General features: G+C 47.2%; 1 protein-coding gene and 1 pseudogene across 2 annotated transcripts in view; both read right to left on the bottom strand.

Moving 5' to 3' along the window:
• The window catches only part of LOC309376722 (uncharacterized protein), a 97,122-nt gene that overhangs the window by 56,758 nt on the left and 16,713 nt on the right, over positions 1-23,651 (bottom strand). The gene's annotated exons all lie outside the window — the stretch shown is intronic.
• LOC309362546 (G-protein coupled receptor 54-like) lies at positions 14,031-21,941 on the bottom strand (annotated as a pseudogene). Its single transcript, XR_014173424.1, has 5 exons — positions 21,688-21,941; positions 19,963-20,087; positions 17,833-17,968; positions 16,795-17,027; positions 14,031-14,405 (listed from the first exon to the last, which is right to left on the bottom strand). The product of XR_014173424.1 is annotated as a G-protein coupled receptor 54-like (transcript).

Raw genomic sequence — 23,651 nt, forward strand, 5'->3', positions numbered from 1 at the left:
AACAACGGCAAGCACCACACACACACACAAACACACAGAAAGCAGCCTTTTATTGGGAAGTTTTTAAATTTTGGCGTTTTGTTGTGTTTTTATATGTGCTGGGGAATAACAATCATCATCATCATCATCATCATCATCATAAAGCTCTGGACCTCCTCCTTCCTTGGAGCTTTTGAAAGCAGAGGTTGGATGGCCATTCATCATGGATTCTTCCGCTGGGGTTCCTGCATCGAAGGGGGGTGGACTGGATGACCTTTGGAGGTCCCTCCCAACTGTTATAAGAAGAAAAAACCTGCTTCTTTTCCCTTACGGGGTATTCAAGAGTCCTTAAGTGGGTTCCCTACACCGCCATGTTTATGTAGGAAGCTTCCAGCCACCACATCTTGCCAGCTGCTTGGGGATTGGCTACAAGTCGCATTTGCCCGTTCCACAAAAATAAAAACCAGGTCAGTTCTGCTTCTCAGCTCCATCTGGTACCTGTTATTCTAAAGCACCAATGCAGCAGCAAGCAAAGGCTATAGCAGCCAAGTCTGCTGCTTGTGGCTGGAAAGCCAAACAGGAAGTTTGTGACTGTTGCCATGGACACAAAGGGGCAGTCCATTCTGTACTGAGCACCAGATGTTAGCTCAGTGGGTTTGTCATATGACCTGTGCTGGAAGTACATGGGTGGAGTTTATTCTAACTGCTGATGAGTGCAGACATGTTTTCTCTGTACTGAAGTAAAAGACAGGAATAAAAGATGTAAATAGATTTCTGTCTGCTTCTTTCCCCTCCCTGGGGACACCAAAGGGGAGAGAGGAACAACGGTGTGTTTTTCTCACAGTCTGGGAAGAATCGCCGAGACCTCGGCTGCTTATCAGCAGAGTGGCGCAGCCGGGAGGTCACAAGGAATATCTGCCGGTGCCTGGAAGACTGGCACATCCCTCTGACTGGGCAGAATTCTAACAGTGGTAGCAGTCTTGCTGGTTTCATCGATCCATGGGACTCTGCATCAAAGAGTGGCAGAACTGCTGTTTTCATTGTTCCATGGAGGCCTGAGGTGAGAAAGCTGATTCTCTGCAGCCAGAAGCTGACCAGAGGAAGCTGAAAGTCCAAGCTACGGAGCCCAGGTATGAGATTTCGGGCTTAAAAGAGTGAACGCAGATTGAGTTATTCTCTGCTTCACAGGGAGCAGTGTATGGGAAAACAGCTCCGAGTTAGAAGAGAAACCGCATTCCAGACATTCTTGTGGTTTCTTGTCCAAGGGGATGGAATGCACTGTTGCTAAGCGACGCCCTTCAGTGAAGGCTAAGCCTCAGAGAGGAGAAGTGAAAGTTAAAATGGAATGTTTTGACTACACAGTCTGAAGAGCTCTTGGAAATTTCCAACGCAGCCAGCGTTGAGAGCTGCCAGGTGGCACAGAGTGTAAACAAGCCAGCTATTGGATTTTAGAGGCTTGTGTTTGAGAGTCAATGCAAGGACTCAAAATGGATGCCAAAAAGGGGGGAGGTTTGCCTTCTCCGCCCCTTTTGACCAGTGACAATTATGCATCTTGGTCTATTAAGATGAAGGCCCTGCTGCAGAATCATAGACTGTTTGGGGTGATTGAGAACCCCATCCCTGCAGCACCAACGCGTGCTTGGGAGTCACAGGATGTGAAGGCCAGAACAGCTATAATTCTGTGTGTGTCAGATTCGCCGCTGATTCATATACAGGCTTTAGACCACGCGAAAGATGTTTGGGACACGCTGAGAAGGACACATCAGAGAGATGCAGGTTCTTCAGCGTTGCTGTATTTTGAGAAGCTGACCAACCTGAGGCTTACGCCTGATGGAGATGTTCAAGCGCACCTGACGGAAATGAAATTTCTGCGTCAACAGATGGTGGAACGTAACTTCCGTCTGCAGGAGGAAGTGTTTTGCTTCATGGTGATCAACAGTCTGAATCGGACTTACAAAACGGTTGCCAGTCAGCTGGGGTCTCTCCCAGCGAATGATCTCACGTCGGAGAGGGTCTTTGCCGTGGTTCTTTGTGAACATGACAGACTTGCCGCCCTGGAAGTCAAAGACAGGGGGAGACAAGAACGGAGTTCTAACACCCCCACTGCTGAAGCTACTGGAGACAATGCTGTAGCTTTAAACGTTGTCCGATGCTACAATTGTGAACAAACTGGGCATCTTCAGCGGTACTGCAACAGGCCACGTCGGAACAGAGGAGCTAAGGGAAGCTCCACAAAGTCTGAGGCGTCAGGCAAAGGTCACACCAAGCCAAAGGCAAAAACTGCAAAGACTTTGATGTCGCTAAAAGCCACACCAGAAGTGGGGAATTTCTTTGTCCTAGACACCGGATGTACGCAGCATATGTGTCGACACAGAGGACTATTTTCTACGTTTGAGAAGCAAAGCTTCACTGTACAACTAGCCAACGGTCAAGAGCTGGAAGCCACCGGAATTGGAACTGTGTATCTTAAAAGTCTGAACTTGACTATAAACAATGTTTATTTGGTTCCAGAGTTGAAGTTTAATCTGCTCAGCGTTTCGCAGATTGCCAAGAAGGGACTAAAACTGTCCTATGATGATGAGAACTGTGAGATCTACAAAGATGGAGAGTTGTATCTTTCTGCCAAAGAGAAAGATGGACTGTATTTGTTGACTTTTGATCAAAGTGATTACATGGAATGTAATTCTTGTGATTCTAACATGATCTCTTTTACAGGTGTAGCCAAGAAGAACACCAAGCAGGTCACCTCGAGGGTTGACAAGGCATTTCAGCGGGTGTATGCTGATGTGATTGGTCCTTTAGCACCGTCTAGAGGCAATGCAAAGTATTACCTAATATGTGTTGATTCTCTTACAGGTTTTGTCTGGATTTATCTTTTGGAGAGACCGAAAGAAGCCTTAGAAAGGTTTAAAGAGTTTTGTGACAAAGTTAAAAATATGCATGATGCTGACATAGATTGTCTTTGCACAGATGAGAAGCCAATTTTTCTTTTACAGGTTTTCCAGAGGTTCCTGAAGAAGAAAGGGATAAGACACAAAATTGCTAGTTCCGAAGAAGCTTGGAACAAATGTGTTTGTGTTAGGGTGAACAAAGAATTGCAAAAGGGAATGGAAGCGCAATTGCTTAGTTCACATCTGCCACATGAGTACTGGGCTGAGTCGCTAATGTCATTCTGTTACACGTGGTTGAGAAAGTTTTCAAAAGAGTTGGGAAGTTCTCCTTTTGAGAAACTATTCCACAGAAAACCTTCTGTTGCCCATTTCAAGGTTTTTGGGTCTCATGTGAGAACAGAAGCTCCGGGTGGAGTAAAGAATGCCAGAGGCATTTTTGTGGGTTATGAAAAAGGTCTCTACAGAGTAATTTTGTCTGAATCTGGTCAGGTGATTCTCACAAAATTTCTAGAGAGTGCTCCTGAACAGGAGAGAGTGATTGTTCACACATTTCCCACAGGTGATGATGATTCTGATGATGATGATGATGAGTTTGATCTTATTGAGTTCAGTAGTACTGATGATGACAGCGATAGCTCAGACAGCTCAGTTGTCACAGTCATTGAGAGGAAATCTCACACAATGACTAGACCCTCAGAAGAGGAGGATGAACCACTGATTAAGCTTAGTACTGGTTCTCCAGAGAGCTCAGAGGCTGAACCAGAAATCAAAGAAGAGCAGCACCTCTTACGTAGGTCTGAGAGATCAACGAAGGGTGTACCACCCAAGAGGTATTCACAAGAGTTTGCTAACCTAGCTGTTGCTGTTGTAAACGACCAAGGTCAAATTGAAGCTGTGTCTGAGTCAGAGACAAAGGCACAACAGAGAGTTGTTAACCAAGGTAATGCAGAAGCACTCATTCCTTGGAAGTCACACAACCAGAGAGGTACATTGGTAAAACCAATGGCGGGTAGTTCCAAGGGTGGAACTGAAACAACAGGGGAGTGTTATAAGTATAACAACTGTTTGTTTTCTTCTCTGGATGACGCTTTGCTCGCTGCACGCATTGATACTTTAGGGGGAGTATGTTATTCTAAAGCACCAATGCAGCAGCAAGCAAAGGCTATAGCAGCCAAGTCTGCTGCTTGTGGCTGGAAAGCCAAACAGGAAGTTTGTGACTGTTGCCATGGACACAAAGGGGCAGTCCATTCTGTACTGAGCACCGGATGTTAGCTCAGTGGGTTTGTCATATGACCTGTGCTGGAAGTACATGGGTGGAGTTTATTCTAACTGCTGATGAGTGCAGACATGTTTTCTCTGTACTGAAGTAAAAGACAGGAATAAAAGATGTAAATAGATTTCTGTCTGCTTCTTTCCCCTCCCTGGGGACACCAAAGGGGAGAGAGGAACAACGGTGTGTTTTTCTCACAGTCTGGGAAGAATCGCCGAGACCTCGGCTGCTTATCAGCAGAGCGGCGCAGGCGGGAGGTCACAAGGAATATCTGCCGGTGCCTGGAAGACTGGCACATCCCTCTGACCGGGCAGAATTCTAACAGTACCTTGGCTGAGTCCCTCTCCCCCTGCGGCTTCCTATAGATGAAATCATAGCTCGATTCTCGCTTGATCTTTATTATTATTATTATGATTGACCTCGGGATAAAGCAACCAACCTCTTCAAATCCAAGGAGATGAGGAAATGCAGTTTGTCTATATGCGGATAATAATAATAATAATAATAATAATAATAATAATAATAATAATAATAATTTATTATTTATACCCCGCCCATCTGGATGAGTTTCCTCAGCCACTCTGGGCGGCTCCCAATCGAGTTTTTAAATCGAGTTTTAAAAACAATACAGCTTCTCCGCTGGCAGGGGAAGGAGGGTGGAGAATTTGGGGGAAAGAATTTGGGAAATTGTGGCTGCCTCGTTAGGTACAAATGAGGTCTTGGAGGCGATCTCATGGGGACGGAGTGTGCAAGTAGACTTGTGAAAAGGAGACAAACATTCCCAAGGTGGGGGGGGGGACCCACATAAACAAGGAGGGATGGTCTTTTGAAAAGTCCTATGTACAAGTAAAAAAAATGTTTCTAAGACAGAGACAATGCAGACGAACGCGCATGGGATCCATCAGGTGGGCAGACGGCCTACGAAGCAGGGTGTCTAACTTTTTCATAGTTCTGTGGCCCCTCTACCCCTTTCCTACCTCTGAGACCCCTCTACCCTTTTCATAGCTCTGTGGACCCCTCTACTCCTTTTCTACCTCTGAGACGCCTCTACCCTTTTCATAGCTCTGTGGTCCCTCTACCTCTGAGACCCCTCTATGCTTTTCATAGCTCTGTGGCCCCTCTACCTCATTCCTACCTCTGAGACCCCTCTACACTTTTCATAGCTCTGTGGTCCCTCTACCTCTGAGACCCCTCTACACTTTTCATAGCTCTGTGGTCCCTCTACCTCTGAGACCCCTCTACACTTTTCATAGCTCTGTGGTCCCTCTACCTCTGAGACCCCTCTACACTTTTCATAGCTCTGTGGTTCCTCAACCTCTGAGACCCCTCTACACTTTTCATAGCTCTGTGGACCCCTCTACTCCTTTTCTACCTCTGAGACGCCTCTACCCTTTTCATAGCTCCGTGGTGCCTCAACGTCTGAGACCCCTCTATGCTTTTCATAGCTCTGTGGTTCCTCAACCTCTGAGACCCCTCTTTACTTTTCATAGCTCTGTGGTTCCCTCAACCTCTGAGACCCCTCTACCCTTTTCATAGCTCTGTGGTCACCTCAACCTCTGAGACCCCTCTTTCTTTTCATAGCTCTGTGGTCACTCAACCTCTGAGACCCCTCTTTACTTTTCATAGCTCTGTGGTCGCCTCAACCTCTGAGACCCCTCTATACTTTTCATAGCTCTGTGGTCACTTCAACCTCTGAGACCCCTCTTTACTTTTCATAGCTCTGTGGTCACTTCAACCTCTGAGACCCCTCTTTACTTTTCATAGCTCTGTGGTCCCCTCAACCTCTGAGACCCCTCTTTACTTTTCATAGCTCTGTGGTCTCCTCAACCTCTGAGACCCCTCTACACTTTTCATAGCTCTGTGGTCGCCTCAACCTCTGAGACCCCTCTTTACTTTTCATAGCTCTGTGGTCACTCAACCTCTGAGACCTCTCTATACTTTTCATAGCTCTGTGGTCACCTCAACCTCTGAGACCCCTCTATACTTTTCATAGCTCTGAGGGGTAGGGGGCTACAGAGCTATGAAAAGTAAAGAGGGGTCTCAGAGGTTGAGTGGCCACAGAGCTATGAAAAGTGTAGAGGGGTCTCAGAGGTTGAGGAGACCACAGAGCTATGAAAAGTAAAGAGGGGTCTCAGAGGTTGAGTGACCACAGAGCTATGAAAAGTGTAGAGGGGTCTCAGAAGTTGAGTGACCACAGAGCTATGAAAAGTAAAGAGGGGTCTCAGAGGTTGAAGTGACCACAGAGCTATGAAAAGTAAAGAGGGGTCTCAGAGGTTGAAGTGACCACAGAGCTATGAAAAGTAAAGAGGGGTCTCAGAGGTTGAGGGGACCACAGAGCTATGAAAAGTAAAGAGGGGTCTCAGAGGTTGAAGTGACCACAGAGCTATGAAAAGTAAAGAGGGGCCTCAGAGGTTGAGTGACCACAGAGCTATGAAAAGTAAAGAGGGGTCTCAGAGGTTGAGGAGACCACAGAGCTATGAAAAGTAAAGAGGGGTCTCAGAGGTTGAAGTGACCACAGAGCTATGAAAAGTAAAGAGGGGTCTCAGAGGTTGAGTGACCACAGAGCTATGAAAAGTATAGAGGGGTCTCAGAAGTTGAGGGGACCACAGAGCTATGAAAAGTGTAGAGGGGTCTCAGAGGTTGAGGCACCACAGAACTATGAAAAGTATAGAGGGGTCTCAGAGGTTGAGGGAACCACAGAGCTATGAAAAGTAAAGAGGGGTCTCAGAGGTTGAAGTGACCACAGAGCTATGAAAAGTAAAGAGGGGTCTCAGAGGTTGAGGGGACCACAGAGCTATGAAAAGTAAAGAGGGGTCTCAGAGGTTGAAGTGACCACAGAGCTATGAAAAGTAAAGAGGGGTCTCAGAGGTTGAGTGACCACAGAGCTATGAAAAGTAAAGAGGGGTCTCAGAGGTTGAGGAGACCACAGAGCTATGAAAAGTAAAGAGGGGTCTCAGAGGTTGAAGTGACCACAGAGCTATGAAAAGTAAAGAGGGGTCTCAGAGGTTGAGTGACCACAGAGCTATGAAAAGTATAGAGGGGTCTCAGAGGTTGAGAGGACCACAGAGCTATGAAAAGCATAGAGGGGTCTCAGAGGTTGAGGCACCACAGAACTATGAAAAGTATAGAGGGGTCTCAGAGGTTGAGGGGACCACAGAGCTATGAAAAGTATAGAGGGGTCTCAGAGGTTGAGAGGACCACAGAGCTATGAAAGGTATAGAGGGGTCTCAGAGGTTGAGGCACCACAGAACTATGAAAAGTATAGAGGGGACCACAGAGCTATGAAAAGGGTAGAGGGGTCTCAGAGGTTGAGGGGACCACAGAGCTATGAAAGGTATAGAGGGGTCTCAGAGGTAGGAAAGGGGGCCACAGAGTTATGAAAAGGTTAGAGGGGTCTCAGAGGTTGAGGCACCACAGAACTATGAAAAGTATACAGGGGTATCAGAGGTTGAGGTGACCACAGAGCTATGAAAGGGCATAGAGGGGTCTCAGAGGTAGGAAAGGGGGCCACAGAGTTATGAAAAGGTTAGAGGGGTCTCAGAGGTTGAGGGGACCACAGAGCTATGAAAAGTGTAGAGGGGTCTCAGAGGTTGAGGGGACCACAGAGCTATGAAAAGCGTAGAGGGGTCTCAGAGGTAGGAAAGAGGTAGAGGGGCCACAGAGCTATGAAAAGCATAGAGGGGTCTTAGAGGTAGAGGAGCCACAGAGCTATGAAAAGGGTAGAGGCGTCTCAGAGGCAGGAAAGGGGTAGAGGGTGTTGGAGATAAGCAGTGTCCAGTGCACAGCGGAATGATGAAAAGTACGTGCCAACATGCTCTATATTACTTTATTTACACTTCAAAGCTGTTAAGTTACAGAAAAACATCTTCCCTCTGCCGGAGCAGAGAAAGGCATCCTCTCTCCTCTAAAGCACGGAGAGAATCTCAAACTGAAACTGCAAAGAACAGTGAAAAACAGGAAACCAGTGTACGTCATATCCAGTCTCCTTTCCCGTGAGAAACCCAACAGTGCATTTACTGTGGAATGTAAACAACCTGTCTCGTGACAAGCACTTCGCTGCACAGAGAATAAAGCAGAAACCAACATCCTCCCCCTTTCTGTGAACATCTCTGGGCAGCGTGTTCGTACAATATCAGTACAAACCCAACTTCTGCACATAGGTACAGTGTTGATCCCTTGATACAATCCTGGACAATACATCAGCAGGAATTTCATTACCTGGCATATAGGACACCGTTACTAGTCCCTTCTGAATACGTTCCCTAGCATGTTGCAACTTCAATTGCAAGTGCTTCGTGCTTTGCTTACAACCTTCAGAATTCAGCAAAGCCAAACATGCTTTGTTGTCCTGGTAAACCTGGATTGGACATTTGACAGGAATTTTCATGTCTTTGCACAATTGTAACAACCATTCACAATCTTTAAGTGAATAAGACAGTGCATTCAGTTCAGCTTCACAAGTACTTAAGCTAACTGTTGTTTGCTTCTTGCATGACCAATCAAATAGACCCTGATTGTACTTATAGCAAACTCCAGACGTACTTTTCCTGTCTGTAGTGTCACTTCCAAAACTTGCATCTGCAAATATCTCAAGACCACCAGACTTCTGATTGTTAAATCTCAGTCTGTAATGCATAGTGCCTTTCAAATACCGCGCTATGCGTTTCAGAGCTTTCCAATCCTTAACAGTAGGATTGTTGACTTGTCTGCTTAACATATTACAGCTAACAGCAATGTCTGGTCTTGAACATCTGGCAATGAAGCTTAGCTTGCCTAGCACACTTCTGTACAGTGTAGTGTCAGAAAAAGCTTCTTCAGTGTCATCTACCTGATAACCTGTTATCATCGGTGTGTCCACAGGGTTAGCATCCATCAGGTTTAGTTTGCTTAACACATCAGCAATTTTCCGTGACTGGTGTACTAGAATGTTACCATCTTGATCTCTCTCTATTTCCAGAGATAGGTAGTTGTTTACCTCACCAAGATCTTTCATGTCAAAGTGCTCTTTCAGTTGAGCTAGGGCGTTATTGTACATTGTGACATCTTTCCAAAAGAATAAAAGATCATCAACATAAAACAAACAGTACAGTTTCTTTTGCCCCTCCTCTTTGACAAATACACATGGATCAGCTTTCCCTTGCTTAAAACCTAGAGAAAACAATACTTCAGTGAGTTTTGTGTGCCAACACCGTGCACTTTGTTTGAGACCATAAAGGGACTTCTTCAGAGCACAAACAAATCCCTGTTTTACCTGTACGCCATCAGGTGGAAGCATATAAAGTGATTCATCTAGAGATCCGTACAGAAAAGCTGTATTCACATCATGGTGACTAATGTGTAGATTTTCCTCTGCAGCTAGCTTGAGCATAAGCCTAATGCTCTCATACCTCACTGTGGGTGAGTAGGTCTCGTGATAATCTTCACCTGGTACCTGTGCAAAACCTCTGGCTACCAGTCTGGCTTTGTGTCTGACTATCTTGCCATTTTGATCAGTCTTCGCTTTGAAAACCCATTTGCTTCCAAGCAGTTTCATTCCTGGAACTACTGGAACAAGCTCCCATGTTTTGTTCCTTTCCAAGGAATCAAGCTCAGCCTTCATGGCATTTAACCATGGCTCAGCTTCCTTTGATTCCAAATCCTGGATTTCTTGGAAACTTGAAGGTTCAAATACCTTCTTGGAGCTTTTAACAGCTGTTACTGCTATCTTAGCAAACTCATCAGCAAATCTCTTTGGAGGTCTGCCTTTTGTGGCTCTCTGTGACCTACAAATTAGCCTTAAGTCTTCAACACTCTCCTCTTCCTTCTTAGGAGAAAAGTGACATATTGTGAACAATGGTTCCTCCAATTCTTGATCAGAGCTTTCAGAGGGTCGCATAGAGGCTTTCGCACTCTTGAAATCCTCTGAATCACCCGATTCAGTTTCAGACTCAGAATCAGAACCTTCATCAGTGGGTGTGGGTTGTTGTGGTTGCTTTTGACTATCCTCAGTCTCATCACTGTCATCAGGATAACATTGGAAAATTCCCACATTCTCCCCCCACTTGGCATTGTACTCAACACTTCTTGTGAGCTTAATTTCCTTAGAGTCAGTCATCATTATTCTGTAAGAACCTTTCTGATAACCTAGAAAGATACCATGCAATCCACGCTTGTCTAATTTGGAGTTTTGTGGTGAGTGAACCCACATGTCAGAACCAAAAATTTTCATGTGTTTGATGTATGGCTTCTTGCCAAACATCTTCTCATAGGGGGTACAACCAATCGCCGAAGATAACCTGCGATTATAACTGTAAGTGAAACATGAGAGAGCTTCGGCCCAATAACTCTCTGGAAGATTTGCATCATGCAGCAAGGTTTTTAACCCTTGAAGCAATGTCTGATTTGCCCGTTCCGCAAGTCCATTCTGCCATGGCGAGCGAGGACTAGACAAATCGTGTTGAATTCCTTTCTCAGTCAGAAAAGCTTCAAACTGCTGAGAAGTGAATTCTCCCCCCCGGTCAGTGAAAAGAATCTTTATTTTCTTACCATGCACATTTTCCAACCAAGCACAGAATTCCTTGAACCTAGGAAAAGCCTCTGATTTCTGCTTGAGATTGTACACATAAATATACCTGGAAAATGCATGAATGAGAACCATGAAGTACCTATTTCCACCCAAAGAGGGCGCTAGTGGTCCAACCAAATCAGCATGAACAACCTGGTATGGTTCTGTAGCATGCCTACTAGACACCTTACCTTTCGCAGCCATTTTCACCTTGTTTGCTGCGCATGCCTTGCACTTCATGTGGTACCTGCAGGGTTTAATAGTCATACCTTCAACCAAGGCAGGCATTTTAGATACTGCCTCAAAAATGCAAATGACCAAATTTTCGATGAAAATCGTGAATACATTCTGCGTGCAAACTTTTGTTAGAACCTGCAATGCAACAAGTGTCATCCTGCACAACATCATCATAATACAAAACATACAAACGATCAACATATTCAGCATACAACACATAATCATTTTTCTTTGTGATGATGCACCTTTTGTTCTTAAAGGAAACGTCAATGTTCCGCTCATTCAGCTGTCCAACGCTGAGCAGATTATGTTTGGCATCCGGCACATAAAGAACATTCTGTATCGATAAGTCCAAACTGTGAAGAACAACAGTTCCGTAGCCTTTACTGGGGATTGTGTGGTCATCCGCCTGGTGAATCGCACCTTCCTGCGGTGTAAAAGACACGAACAGTCTCTTATCGTTGCACATGTGGTGGGTTGCCGCTGAATCAACAACGAAGAAAGATCTAGACGTCTTCTGGACCTCTGCAACCTTAGGAGTGAAGCGTGAGACCATTGCCTTGTGCTGCTTTGTCCTGGACACTGGACCTTTGCCTTTGCCTCGGCCTTTTCCACGCGATGAGCTTTCGCTGCGCTGCTCTGTCTTGGCCCTGGGATATCTGCATTCCCTCTTCACATGGCCTAGACGTCCACATGAGTAGCATTTCACTGCCTTCAAAGCTTTGGCGCCATCTGGTGGTTCCACTGCACTATGGGATGACGTCTGTGAAGACTCCCCCTTTCCCATGCAGCCAGCACCCCGGCGATCTGCTTCATTCTGAATCATGGCAGTATCACAGGCTACTGTGAGTTGAGCATTTGGCTGATCAGTGGTATCAAATTCCCCACTTGCCTCATCCAGCCTTCTGCAGCTAGCCATCATGACTCTGGCATTAGCCTCCTGCATCATCTCTGCTGCTTTAAATCAAGCTGCTTTATACATGCTGCGTCTGTGTACAGCTGCTTCAATCCAAAGGCAATTTCAAAACAGCCTCTGCTTGTGAGCCTGAGCCTCTTTGCTTATCTGCAGCTGCTTCAAACCCCATTCCAAAGGCAAGTTCAAAAGTGAAAGTTCTAAAGTGCTTTCTCTATGCTGCCTTTAATTCTTGCTGCATCACATTTGCAGCTGCTTTGCTCCAACAGCACTTCTAAAAGTTACTTTCGATTTCCCCCAGCATAGGAAAGTGTTGCTTTTAGCCATTTGCCTGTGCCTCGGCAAAACCGGCTATAAAAGTTCAAAGTCCAGCCATAAAGCCATTAATTAGAAGCTGGCAGGCTGCCCGGAGCAGTAGCACATACCTCACATCAATCATTTTGACGCGCAGAGCAGATACCGTGCGATCCGTCCCTCTGCCGGCACTCCGTTTCTTTGCTCCTTTGTTCCTTTGCCAGGAGCCCGACTTCTGGAGTCCATTCTCAAAACACTGCGTTTTTCTGGGCCCGGAACCAAATGTTGGAGATAAGCAGTGTCCAGTGCACAGCGGAATGATGAAAAGTACGTGCCAACATGCTCTATATTACTTTATTTACACTTCAAAGCTGGTAAGTTACAGAAAAACATCTTCCCTCTGCCGGAGCAGAGAAAGGCATCCTCTCTCCTCTAAAGCACGGAGAGAATCTCAAACTGAAACTGCAAAGAACAGTGAAAAACAGGAAACCAGTGTACGTCATATCCAGTCTCCTTTCCCGTGAGAAACCCAACAGTGCATTTACTGTGGAATGTAAACAACCTGTCTCGTGACAAGCACTTCGCTGCACAGAGAAGAAAGCAGAAACCAACAGAGGGATCTCAGAGGTAGTAAAGGGATAGTGGGGGCCACAGAGCTAAGAAAAGTGTAGAGGGGCCTCAGAGGTAGCAAAGGGGCAGAGGGCCACAGAGCTCTACCCCTTTCCTACCTCTGATACCCCTCTACCCTTTTCCTACCTCCATCCTCCCTTACAGCCCTTTCCCTACCCAGAACCCATCACTGTTTACCTCTGAAATTGCCTCCCCTGTAGCTCAAGACCACCCCCCAAAGCATCATACGTATATCAAAGTAATTGTTGAACTGAAATACAATTAAGAAGAAGTATATTAATAGTGACATAATAATTCAGCTCTGACTGAAAAGGATTTTTTTTATTCACAACAGACTGAATAATGCAAACACCTTGTCATTTGGCGATGACAAAAGTTCCTTTAGAAAAACAAATTACAAAGATTCATCATTTGGTTTCTGCAAACTTGCTATGACATGAAATAGGTGCAAACATATGATGCAAACTATTAATAATGATAAACAGCAGAATGCAGGCACCCTATATATAGAAAGGAGCAAACCAGTGATATTTTAGGGAGCAGGCTAGCAGGCGGGACCCATGACTTACATCACAGGAGCCTACACAACACAAAACACGGTTGCTGCATGTAGGTTTTATTTCATTTGTTTTTTATCTTATATTTTGGAAATGTACATCCAGGGGTTTTCCCCCCCCTTTATTTCCCCCCCCCCAAGCGAGTGGGGCGCTAAGCTAGAGCTTCTTTAGCTTATACTTAAATCCGGCACTGATTGCTGCCTGAATATCCTCTCTTCAGCGCTCACAAAGAACAACATTGCAAAGACCTGGATGCTCCGTAGCTTATTGGAACTTATGGGGAGACGTCTGGGACCCCAATTCACCCCATGGGCTTTGCTGTCTGTCCCCAGGTGACACCCTTCATTCTCATAGCTGTCAACGTTTCCTTTTTTAAAGGGAAATTCTGTTATTCCGAATAGGATTCCTCGCAAGAAAAGGGAAACGTTGACAGCTAGGGCCATTCTTGCTGCGTTGTCCTTGAACCCCAATGATGACCTAGTACAGAAGCGAGTTTTCAAATCCATTGCCCCGCCCACTTCCCCCTCTAGTATGTGGCCCCCAGAAGCTTGCACAGGTGGAGAAAGCGGCCCTCGGCTGCCAAACAGCTCCCTCGTCTCCCTCTCCAGCAAAATCCTTTCCCACCCCTTCCTCACCCCGATCCCGGGTGTCTCATAGGGTTTCTTCAGGGAAGTCGCCCCAGGCGAACGACACCAGGCTTGCTTTTGCAACCTTTCGGGTCGGGGACACCACAGAGAAGGCCCTACATCCCCGAAGAGACAAACCGCATCTCTACGTTGGCGCTGGGCTCGCATCTGCCCACTCGGCGCTTGGCAGCGAAGGGGAAGACTTTGCGGAAAGCCCTCTGGAAACTGGCGCCCATGAAGGCGTAGACGATGGGGTTGAGGGAGGAGCTGGCGTACGACATGCAGTGAGCCCAGATTTTCAGCTTGTAGGTGTAATAGTTGCGGCGGAAACCGGTGCCAAAAGCCTGGGCCAGAATCAGAAGCTGCATTGGGCCCCAGCAGATGGCGAAGAGGACGACGATGGTGCCCACCATCCGCGATATCTTGCCCCGCATGGCTTCCGAGCGCTCGGCCAGCTGTTGAACCTGCGAGGAGTCAAGAAGGGGACTTGCAATCAGATCGGCTTGGCCTCTGCGGCCCATGGAGGCACAGGTCACTTCTGTGTCCAGGGCAGCTCCATCTGGTACGCAGGATGAGACCCTCCCTGCCCACACTGTCTGGCCAGAGTGGTGCATGCTCTGGTTATCTCCCGCTTGGACTACTGCCATGCGCTCTACGTGGGGCCGCCTTCGAAGGTGACACGGAAATTGCAATTAATCCAGAATGTGGCAGCTAGACTGGGGACTGGGAGTGGAGACCACAAATCACCGGTCCTGAAAGACCTACATTGGCTCCCAGGACGTTTCCGGGCACAATTCAAAGTGTTGGTGCTGAACTTTCAAGCCCTAAATCGCCCAGTATCCCTGAAGGAGCATTTCCACCCCGGACACCGGGGTCCATCTCCCGAGGCCCTTCTGGTGGTTCCCTCCCTGCGAGAAGTGCGGTTTCAGGGAACCAGGCAGAGGGCCTTCTTGGTGGTGGCGCCCTCCCATCAGATGTCAAGGAAATAAACAACTACTTGACTTTTAGAAGACATCTGAAGGCAGCCCTGTTTAGGGAAATTTTTAATGTCTGATGTTTTATTGTGTTTTTAATATACATCTGGTACACAGGCTGAGACCCTCCCTGCCCACAGACTGTCTGGCTAGCGTGGTGCATGCTCTGGTTATCTCCTGCTTGGATTACTGCCATGCGCTCTCCGTGGGGCTGCCTTTGAAGGTGACCTGGAAACCACAACTAATCCGGAATGCAGCAGCCAGACTGGGGTCTGGGAGTGGAGACCATATAACACCAGTCCTGAAAGAGCTACATTGGCTCCCAGGACGTTTCCAGGCACAATTCAAAGTGTTGGTGCTCATCTTTAAATCCCTAAACGGCCCAGTAGACCTGAAGGAGCATTTCCACCCCGGACACCGGGGTCCTTCTCCCGAGGGTCTTTTGGCAGTTCCCTCCCTGCGAGAAGTGAGGTTACAGGGAACCAGGCAGAGGGCCTTTTTGGTGGTGGCGTCCGCCCTATGGAACACCCTCCCATCAGATGTCAAGGAAATAAACAACTCTCTAACTTTTAGAAGACATCTGAAGGCAACCCTGTTTAGGGAAATTGTTAATGTTTGATATTTAATTGTGTTTTTAATATCCATCTGGTACGCAGGCTGAGACCCTCCCTGCCCGCAGACTGTCTGGCCAGAGTGGTGCATGCTCTGGTTATCTCCCGCTTGGACTACTGCCATGCGCTCTCCGTGGGGCTGCCTTTGAAGGTGACCCGGAAACTGCAACTAATCCAGAATGCGGCAGCCAAACTGGGGACTGGGAGCAGCTGCCGAGACCGCATAACCCCGGTCCTGAAAGACCTACATTGGCTCCCAGGACATTTCCGAGCACAATTCAAAGTGTTGGTGCTCACCTTGAAAGCCCTAAATGGCCCAGTAGACCTGAAGGAGTGTGTCCACCCCAGACACTGGGGTCCATCTCCAAGGGCCTTCTGGTGGTTCCCTCCCTGCGAGAAGCAAAGTTACAGGGAACCAGGCAGAGGGCCTTCTTGGTGGTGGTGCCCTCCCTAAACCAACGGTTGGCAAGGCTTACGGGGCATGGGCCGGATCACTCCTGCAGAGATCCTCCATGGACTGGACCAGCGTAGCACGACGGCGGAAATCGTGTCTACTCATGCCCAGGTGCCGAATATCACACCTGCGAAGAAGCGATTTTCGGTTTCTGGGCATGCGCAGAAGTGATTTCCAGCGCCGCAGACATAAAAACCATACTTACTAGCTGCTTTGCTTCTCAATAGTCTCTGCTTGGCCTCTGTTATTTTCTCCTACCAATAGGAAACCCACTTAAGGACTCTATAGGAGCTCTTGGGTACCCCATAAGGGAAAAAGGAGCATTTTTTTTCTTATAACAAAAGCATGCAAATATGTCCTCTATTTCCTACATAACTCATAAGCCCCGTAAGCCTTGCCAACCCTTGGTTTATGGAGGGCGCCACCACCGAGAAGGCCCTCTGCCTGGTTCCCTGTAACTTTGCTTCTCGCAGGGAAAGATCTGCCTGGTCCAGCCTCACGTTTCTCACATTGCATAACCAGATATTACATCTGGCGATTGCGGAAACTACAAATTGAGGAGTTGGAGTCTGAGCTCGCTTACTCTCCTCTTCCCTCCTCATTCCTCTTTCCTTTTGTGCTGTCTGCTTGACCTCTGTTACTTTCACCTACCGATAGGGAACCAACTTAAGGACTCTATAGGGGCTTTTGGATACCCCATAAGGGAAAAGGAGTGGAGTTTTTCCTTATAACATTTTGATGATAAACCTGATTTGCAAGCGGTGGTAGTGGAATAATTTCGACGGCGACTGTAAGATTGTCATGCGATTGATACCTGGTTCTCGGAGGTCTCCACCGTGGGGCGCCCCATCTGGTACAGCATGGCGGTGTAGCAGAGTAGGATCGTCAGCAAGGGGAGCAGGTAAAGCACCAAGAAATTGTACAGGATGAAGGCTCTCTTGTGGGTAATGGAAGGGAAGGTCTTGCTGCAATAGGTCCGGGGTCCGAACCAGTAGCCTTCGGTCAACTGGTTGTAGACCAAAACCGGGGTGGAGACGGCAAAGGAACCTGTGGGTGGAAAGGCCAGGGTCCCAAATTCACCCAACGGTTCTGAAGTCTCGGACAGAACCAGATCAAATCTTAGGGCAAGTGGGGCAAGATGTTCTGCTGGGGTTTGCAGCAAAGCAAAATTGACTTCCTGGTCCGATAAGCTGCAATGGGCAATCTATACGGAAGATATATGGTATACAGTGGTCCCTTGGTTCTCAAACGCCTTGGTACTCAAACAACTTGGAAACCAAACACTGCAAACCCAGAAGTGAGTGTTCCGGTTCGCGAACGTTTTTCGGAAGCCGAACGTGCTCCGTTTTGAGTCTCACGCTTCCAATTTGAGTGTTACGCCAAGGTCTGTCTGGTTTTGCTATATACAGTGGTACCTCGGGTTACATACGCTTCAGGTTACAGACTCCGCTAACCCAGAAATAGTGCTTCAGGTTAAGAACTTTGCTTCAGGATGAGAACAGAAATCGTGCTCTGGCAGCGCGGCAGTAGCAGGAGGCCCCACTAGCTAAAGTGGTGCTTCAGGTTAAGAACAGGTTAAGAACGGACCTCCAGAACAAACCCGAGGTACCACTGTAATCCATTTTGGTACCTTGGTTCTCAAATTTAATCCATTCCAGAAGTCTGTCCCAGATCCAAAGCGTTCCAAAACCAAGGCAGCTTTCCCATAGAAAGTCACGCAAAACGGATTAATCCTTTCCACCCTTTTGCCCCGCAGGAGATGGGCGGCGAGGGCACTGGCCAAGGTTCGGGCCGAGGCAAATGGACAGGGAAACCGAGGGGTCCTCCATGCTATGGCCGCCCCCCTACTCACCGACCCAGATGCTGGCGCTGACGGTGGCCGCCACGAAGGGGGTGCGTTGCCGCAGGGCTCAAAGGGGAAAGACGGTTACATACCAACGGTCAACGCTCATAGCGGTCAAGGTGATGCATGTGGCTTGGACAGAGACCTGTGAAGCCAAGAAGACAGGGCGGGGTGTTTATTACAGAGGGACCTTGGTTCCCAAACACCTTGGTTGCTTTGAGAACACTGTCCCACCATCTCCTCCTCTGTCGTCCCCTTCTCCTTGTGCCCTCCATCTTTCCCAACATCAGGGTCTTCTCCAGGGAGTCTTCTCTTCTCCTGAGGTGGCCAAAGTCTTGGAGCCTCAGCTTCAGGATCTGTCCTTCCAGTGAGCACTCAGGGCTGATTTCCTTCCAAATGGAGAGGTTGGATCTTCTTGCAGTCCATGGGACTCTCTAGAGTCTCCTCCAGCACCAGAATTCAAAAGCATCCATTCTTTGGCGATCAGCCGCCTTTATGGTCCAGCTCTCACTTCCATACATCACTACTGGGAAAACCAGTAAAACTTTTACTATACGGACCTTTGTTGGCAAGGTGATGTCTCTACTTATTAGGAGCAAAAATTCTGAATGGTTGCCACAGTGAAGAGTGAGCACGATGCATACTTGGTTCAGAGAATCTCTGCTCCTTTCTGTTCTTCAGTGAAGGAAGCAGGATGTGGTCATGAAGGCAACTCAATGGAATCTGAAGCCATTCCTACTCATGACCTCTGGAAGTGAGGAACATTATAGAACACAGCTGCAAACAGCCAGAATCTCCTCTGATAGTCCCTGGACAGTGATAGAGCCCATCACTGAAAGGAGATATAATACATAATGGCCACTGCTGTATAATCCATCATATTGTCATTCCTATTTCCTTCTTTCTATCCATTCTGAAGGAAATCAGCCCTGAGTGCTCACTGGAAGGACAGATCCTGAAGCTGAGGCTCCAAGACTTTGGCCACCTCAGGAGAAGAGCAGACTCCCTGGAAAAGACCCTGATGTTGGGAAAGATGGAGGGCACAAGGAGAAGGGGACGACAGAGGACGAGATGGTGGGACAGTCTTCTCGAAGCTACCAGCATGAGTTTGACCAAACTGCGGGAGGCGATGGAAGACAGGAGGGCCTGGCGTGCTCTGGTCCATGGGGTCACAAAAAGGCGGACACGACTAAACGACTCAACAACAACAACAATTCCCTTCTTTAAAAAAATTTATCAACCTACATTTTTAAAGGAAAGGAGTTGAGGAAGTGATAATTGTTCTGTAAATCTTAGTTGATGGTCTCTGATTTTTTTTTAATGTGTTCTGATTTTTCAATGATATTGTGGCTATATAAATAAATTTATAAATAGGTAAAGTTAAGGGACACCTGAGCATTAAGTCCAGTCGTGGTCGACTCTAGGATTGCGGCGCTCATCTCGCTTTACTGGCCGAGGGAGCCGGCGTACAGCTTCCAGGTCATGTGGCCAAACAATGAACTATCACCAGTGCAGGTATTTTTTTATTTTTATCATCTACAATACTGTTTTATTTATCTTATAGTATTTTCTGTGGTTCTATTACGTATTCTCTGTTTAAGAATTGCTACGCTCGGAGCTTCTATTATCGCATGATCACAGGATTAGGACTGTTGAAAAGCTTGTTTGTGATATTGATCGACTATCTTCTCTAATTCCGTTCATACAATATTGATTTATTTTATCATTTGAACCTCCATCATATATTTTCCGTTTAAGAACTGTGAAATAATACATGTTGCATATATTTTGTTAGAACATTATTAGCCACGTGTCACCTGTTATTGTTTAAAGCAGGGGTCAGCAAACTTTTTCAGCAGGGGGCCGGTCCACTGTCCCTCAGACCTTGTGGGGGGCCAGACTATATTTCGGGGGGGGGGGAATGAACAAATTCCTATGCCCCATAAATATCCCAGAGATGCATTTTAAATAAAAGGACACATTCTACTCATGTAAAAACACGCTGATTCCCGGACTGTCCATGGGCTGGAATGAGAAGGTGATAGGGCCGGATCCAGCCCCCAGGCCTTCGTTTGCCTACCCATGATTTAAAGGTTTTTTGGGGGAGCAGATAGCCCCTGCAAGCAGTCGCAAACTCACCTGTTGGATGTAATTGACAAATTTGCACATAAACTCCCCAAAAATCCAGCCCGGGAGAGGATAAAGGACAGCCGTGAACGGGACACAGCAGACCGGGAAAATGATATCCGTGACGGCCAGGTTCGCTGTTTGGAAAAAGGGCACAATTTGGAAAAAGTTTAGAAGAAGAAGAAAATATAAATTGAAGGGAACAACTTCCCTGTAAGGAAAGCGTGGAGATTTTTTTCATTCAGAGGAAAAACAGGTAATTACGTCGAAAGTGACTAGAGGAAATTTTTCCTCCCTTTCAGAAATGGCTAGCTTAATTGGTAGAATAAGGGACGGATCTACACACAGGGGGTGGCGGAAGAAACACTATAAATAAGTCAGAAATCAAATGGTCATAACGAAAGAAAAAAACCGCTATGGAAAAACCGCATAGAATTTTTTTTACTCTCCTGTGCCCCCTGGTGTTGCATGTGTATAACCCTGATTTTTAAAAAATAATCTAATGTAGCTGAGTCCTGGAAGAAAGTCTTTAAAGATTGGGGGACGGGGGACGGTGGAACATTTGAGAAAGTTATTGTCAGCAACTTGAAACGTTAGTAGGATGAGAATAAATTTAGCAGCAAAATCATCAACGGAGGGAAAATGGGAAGAGAAAGAATAATTAGAATACGTTGCAATAAAGAGAAAATTGAAATGAACCGTGGAAGAGGAAAGGGAAGTTGATGCTTGGTTTGTTTTTGTTTGAAAATGAAAAATATAAGTTTTTCTCCCTTTCTAATAACACCAGGAATCGTGGGCATCTCGTGAAGGTGAAAGATTCTGGACAGGTTAAAAAAAAAGTGCTTCCCATCCTATAAGTGTGGGATGTGAAACACAAGAGCAATCAAGTACAACATTCCTAGAGTGAAGATGTTTAGACATGGGGAGGGATGTTTGTCCAGCCAGCAGGTAAACTTCCTGTTTCCTTTTAGGCTGGGACAGACTTCCTCTACATGTGACCAGAGGCGGGTGTGGCCTCACCTGTGCAGGTAATGATAAAAGCACAGGGCAGGGCAGCCATCTCTCTCTTCCTCCTCTTCATCTTCTTCCAAGCAACATCTACTGAGTGAAAGATGCCCTCTTGGCTCCCAGCCCAGAGAGGACAAAGGGACTGTCTTCTTATAAGATAGATTCCAAGTGTATGTTACTTCATTAAGCTTAAGTCTGCCTTCTGGGATCTGATTGTGAACAGAATGTGAGTAAACTCTTTATATACTTTTGTAAAAGACTGTGTCGTCTCTTCTGTTTTATGAGGGAATAAGGGGAAATTACCAGAATAGCTATTATAGAGGCTTTAGCGAGCGTGAGCAAATGCTGCCGTTGCAAACTTAAAATAAAGGGGAATGTTTAACTCTGCTGAAATTGGGGAACTTGTTAACACAAGTTGGATAAGGATATAATCAGACAATAGATCCTCTCCTGCATCCCTGAACATTCCCACAATAAGAACATCCCAAAAGAGAGTAAGAACTGCCTGGCCCAACTTGGCCAGCACCTTTTCTCCCAGAGGCCGACCAGATGCTTTTTGGAAACCTGCAAGCAAGATTTGAACCCAGGGCATTACTGCTCCTGACCGTGGATGCAAAGCAGAGCGGTCCAGGCTAGCAGCAAACAGAACAGGCATCAGCAAGTAGCCCTAGCAGCTTTGACCCTCCTTCCCACCCACCCAGGTGCCTCCATTATTCTCACCAAACTCACCAATGTAGAAATTGGTCGCTGTCCTCATCTGCTTTTGCTTGGCGAGGACGTAGATCACGAGGGAGTTGCCCGCCAGACCCACCACCATCAGGACGGCGAAGAAGAGGGGCACCAGCCACGCGTCCACCAGGCGCGGCGGGTTCTGGGGCTCCGAGACATTGCCGCACCACAGCCCTGCGGTGCAAGCAGAGCTGTTCGGGAACAGGAAGGAATCGTTGAGGTCGGAGACGGAGGAGCCCACTAGCATGGCTCTGCTTTGCCTCTGCCGGCCAGAAGCACCGAATTTGGGGCTTGGGACGTCCTTTGGCAAGAGTTTTCAGCACCTCAGAGAGCTCAGCAAGCGATAGAGATGTTGCGCCGCTCCTCAAATGGGAATCTAGGAAACTCTGGCGGACTCAGGGCTGAGGGACCCCGAATTGGGGCTTAGGACGTTTTCAGCACCTCGGACAGTTCACCGAGCGAGAGAGATGTTGCGCCGCTCCTCAAATGGGGATCTATGAAACTCTGGCGGACTCAGGGGCTGAGGGACACTGAATTGGGGCTTAGGACGTCCAGTGGCATGAGTTTTCAGCACTCCGGACAGCTCACCAAGAGAGAGAGATGTTGCACCGCTCCTCAAATGGGGATCCAGGAAACTCTGGCGGACTCAGGGCTGAAGGACACTGAATTGGGGCTTGGGACGTCCAGTGGCATGAGTTTTCAGCACCGCGGACAGCTCACCAAGCGAGAGAGATGTTGCGCCGCTCCTCAAATGGGAATCTAGGAAACTCTGGCAGACTCAGGGCTGAAGGACACCGAATTGGGGCTTAGGACATCCTTTGGCAAGAGTTTTCAGCACCTTGGAAAGCTCACCAAGCTAGAGAGATGTTGTGCCGCTCCTCAAATGGGGATCCAGGAAACTCTGACGGAATCAGGGGCTGAGGGACACGTTGGGGATCTCGTCCTGGCTTGGCGTCATCCTAAGAGGAGCCAATCCGGTGACAGTTATGACTCTGCTCCCCTTCAGTCTCAGAAAGAGACCTGCATCTCTCTTACTCCAGAGTCCTTCTTGCACATTATTTGCAACGTCCTCTGCTTCTCAGGTTCCTTGCAGAATGCAGGGTGCTCTCCTGAAACTCAATGAGGACCAGGAACACACCAGGGACCAGCTCTCGGACACAAAGGTGGCATCCATCAGCAACACATGCCATCAAACGGGCACGCTCCTTTCAGAGTAGAGGGCTCTTATTCCGACGCAGAGGAAATATTGGGACGCAGGAATGGTGCTCATCATCTGAATGGGTTGCCGGCCCAACCATCCAGCCACCTGGGATCACCGCCCAGCTCCGAAAGGACCCAGGCGTCCTGCGAGTTGGAAAAAGCCAGGAGGAAAGAAGGGCTGGTGGGTTTTAAGTGGCGGAGCGATTGCTCCGCTCCTGCTCTTTGCAAAAGCAGAATTTCTCCTCTCGGGTCTCCAAGCAGGTGATTGGCTGACTGTTCTATATTTTTTCCTCTCGCTTTCTCCACCTGGGGAGGGGGAGGTCTTGCTACCAAGCAACCCCCTTTGGAGAGGACTCGACTGGTGGGCTAATTCAGCAGGCATGGAAGGCATGAAATTATTATGCCACGTGCAGATAGAGAGAGATGGAAGACACAAACATTTCATTTTGCTCTTAATTCCGGCTTGCAGACAAAGCACACCAGATCCAGGAAATTCCACATGCCAATTTTTTTCCCCAGAGTAAACTCTATTTATTTATAGACAATTTTTTATTAATTTCAACATATAAATTACAGTACAAACCACAAAATTTCGCCACCTATACAATCTTTTTTTTTTTGGACTTCCATCAGCACCTCTGATGATCCACCGTTTTAATCACTTCTTATGCATTTCTTAACTTCATAGTGCCTTTAATTATCACAACTAATCATCCTCCCCTATATCCATTTTTGCAATACTTCCAATAATTCTCCTCACAAAA

Source organism: Podarcis melisellensis (genome assembly GCF_964234715.1).
Source record: "Podarcis melisellensis genome assembly, chromosome: 1".
In the NCBI taxonomy this organism is placed as follows: Eukaryota; Metazoa; Chordata; class Lepidosauria; order Squamata; family Lacertidae; genus Podarcis; species Podarcis melisellensis.